Here is a 3,694-nt window from a genome sequence, read left to right on the forward strand (position 1 = left end):
CATTTACACACTTTTCCTGAAGATAGAAGAGTTTGTTGAATCTGACGTGACATGTTCGTACGAACCCTTTGTACGAACAAAAGTAAGAGAAATTTAGGATGAGAATACGAACATGTTCTTGTATGAGGCCCAATGACTTTGTCCTGTTTATCTCATCTGTGATCAGCCTCCTTTGGTCTCAGGACAGGAACCAGACCTTAGTGACTCCACCAAATGAAATTATCATCTTCCTGATAACAAACTGGAAGAAAGTCTCTTCTGCTACTTCAATGGACGTCCARCTGAGAAACAGTACTTTCTTTAAACATCAAAATAAGCCCCACTGGGTTGCAGTGACCAAGAGTAACCTCAAAGAACAGGACATGAGTTTTATTTATGATCTTACAGCGTCACAAACCGGATGTTGTTGGAATCACCGTGTTTAACTCATAATTGCATCATATTCTGTTTTTCTATGAACTTTGTAATAACTAAATGTCAAAAGAAAATACCATTGTGCTCTGATTCAATTAATTAAGATTCAAATATTATAAAAACCTGATTTAATATTGACTTTCATTCAACTAGAAGTTACTGTGTGTTTTGGAGAGCGAGTTATGTCACGTGACAGTTCTCAACCAATCAGCAGCTTAGCTGAAGACAAAGGGGTCATAATAAAAGTTTTCTTTTCAGTTCAGTACAAAAAGTTTCCTGGAGAATCAACAGGTCTAAAAGAGAGTAGCTAGAGTTTGCTCCTCCCATCCGGGGGGAGGTCCTTAACATTTTTGTTTAATTTATTTTCTTTTATTTTTGTAACTTTTGATGGACTTGCGGAGCTTAGAGAGTTTCGTTAGTTATCTCACTGATCAGCTGGACCCTGGAGCAGATGGCAGTCACCCCTCCAATGAACGCCGACTACTGGAACGCAACTCCGGCTTACAAAGCGATCTCGGGACCTCTCTAAATAAGTTCTGGACCGGACAACACCTCAGGTCCCTAACAGTAAGATACCCTGTGAGACGCAAAGCATCTTGTCCGGTAAGGTTGCTCTACGTTGGCCGATGGGTATGTGTGCTCAAAAAGGCTCTAACGCTAGTCGGATCAGAGATGATTAACTCAGCGGATGCAGAACTTAGTTGAAACTTAGGTTCTTCCTCATAAAGTCTGTTTCATTGGTATTAATTTAGATGATGTTGTTCTTTTGTTTGCTAGAATAGAAATTTAGCTAGCTTGTTAGTTGTTCATATGTGCAAAAAGTTGTGGAGAAGCCATCTTGTGTTAGTTGACATCACATATCAATCTGTGAAAATAACATGATTTTAATTTGTGCTTTTTGCCTGTAATTTCTTCTGAACCTCATTTTAATATACGGATGAACTCCAAAAGTGGTTGCTTTTTGTCTGCGTGTTTTATTGTGTTTTTATGCATCAGAAAACTGGAAAGAATTAACGCCTTCACGTCTTAAGATTGATCTTAAAATCTAAAATTTGGTTTTGCTAGCGTTTAGCCATTCAATCAAACGTGGTGCTCCGTTCGTAACTAACATATTTCATAAAGCGTTATTATTAAATTTAGCATTAATAATAACCCCTACACTCTCCACCAGGATAAGGTAGCAGCCCAAGGAGAGGAATGAATGAATGAATTTATTTGGTCAGGACAGTGTGCAATTAAAACATAAACATAAAAACATTTGATGCATTGCACCAGATTTAGCCTAAGGCTAATTTACATCTGTAGTCCCTCCAGACAGTAAGAACAAAACAACATCCAACAGTAATAGAAATAAGAGGAAAGATAAACACAATATAAAATAAAACATTTTGCAATTAATAAGCAGACATCTATCTGCAGTTTGAAGTTATTTTGTACTGAGCAAAGCTTTACCTATGATATATATTTGAAATGTCACACTCATCACAACATGCACATTATGAAGGTCAGTGGTGGGCAGCGCTAATTCAAAATGTAGTTGTGCAATTTCTAAAGTGCTAGTCAATTTATTTAGGTCCGCAAGTTCAAAAGCATAAACGCTCAAATAAACTTAGTGGAAGCTAAATACAAGGTTTTATCTCTGTTTATCAGAAAACATTCAGGTAGGAGACAAGTCAGCACTTTACTGCCATCTAGAGGAAAGAGCATGTGTTGTTGCAGTTTGAGGAGGTGATCAGTCAAAACAGACTTTGAGTCATGGTGTAAAAATAAAAAAATAGTTGTGGGTTGTTAGTTCTGCTTTTCTTATTTTTATAGTAGAGCTTCAGTAAAAAAACATGCAAATATATCAGTAATTTAAACTGTTTATTGTAAAACTGAAGCAATGCATTCTGGGTAGGCTACAGGACGAAGAACAGGAACCTGTTTTCAAAATAAGAGCGTGAATTTAAACTGTTCCGTGTTTATTTATTTATTTATTTAATATTTATTGCCGCGGTGTCCCTCGGAGAGGAGGAACAAACTGCACAGATGAGCGTGGTTCTGCAGATCAGAACCGCAGGTGGACCCACCCAACTGCTTCCTGCCAAGCAAAGAATTGTGGGAACACTCTACTAAATGCAAACATCACCTAAAAGGACAGTAAATCAGAGAATAAACCTGTGAACACAACGCTGTTTGAGGGGTTGCTGTTTCCACATGCTGGAGCTCCGTTGGGTTAAGACATGGTTTTCCCTCCAATGTTCAAGATAATGATAACGTTTTAATGAATTTATAATGATAACGTTTTAATGAATTTATAATAACGTTTTAATGAATTTATAATGATAACGTTTTAATGAATTTTGTTGCTACAGAACATAGTGAGTTTAGACGGTACTTTCCCTTCACTTTGGATGAAACTGACAATCAAATATAAAACATTTGCAATTATCCATCCATCCATCCATTTTCTGTACATGCTTCTTCCTTTTCAGGGTTGCATGGGTCACTGGTGCAATTAGTGCTACTTATTTCTAAATTTAGAAAGTGCAAATCTGCACATCATTTAAAGAAATTAGTAAAACCCCTAAATCACAAAGGAGAAATTTAGGTCTGCAATTAGTGTTTTAGGGGATTAGTGCCCACCACTGATGAAGGTTGTGTTTCAAAATAACTGATGAACCTTTTTGAACTTTAAAACCATACGACTGATATTTATACAAACTGGGCAAACAGGATCAACAGAATCTGTGAAACTCTTATTTCTCATTAAATACTTTGATTTTTCATGAAGTCTGAGTCCAAATAGAAACAATACAGCTCATTAAAATGTTATTAAAGCGATCTAACTGTGAAGATAGTATGATATACTTCTGATAAACTAAATCTGACACGCACACAGAGACAACACTGAGGGGTTTTAAGATCAACAGACACCTTGCTTCAAACAAACTGACTTCTTTGAACWGAATTATTGTTGGTGTTCCAGACAGTATTATAAGAATTAAAATGGGGCGATAACATTTCTGCCTGTTTTTGGGTGAGTAATGGTGAGCTTCTTTCACCTGACCTGTTTAACTTGTACATGGAGGATTTGTGGAAAGAGCTGAACCTTTGGAGACCGAGCCATAGCCATGTGATGTGAGTATCAGTCACCTGTGAACGATAGCCATGTGATGTGAGTATCAGTCACCTGTGAACGATAGCCATGTGATGTGAGTATCAGTCACCTGTGAACAATAGCCATGTGATGTGAGTATTAGTCACCTGTAAGCAATAGCCATGTGATGTGAGTATTAGT

Source organism: Austrofundulus limnaeus, unplaced genomic scaffold (genome assembly GCF_001266775.1).
Source record: "Austrofundulus limnaeus strain Quisiro unplaced genomic scaffold, Austrofundulus_limnaeus-1.0 Scaffold2159, whole genome shotgun sequence".
NCBI classification, from domain to species: Eukaryota; Metazoa; Chordata; class Actinopteri; order Cyprinodontiformes; family Rivulidae; genus Austrofundulus; species Austrofundulus limnaeus.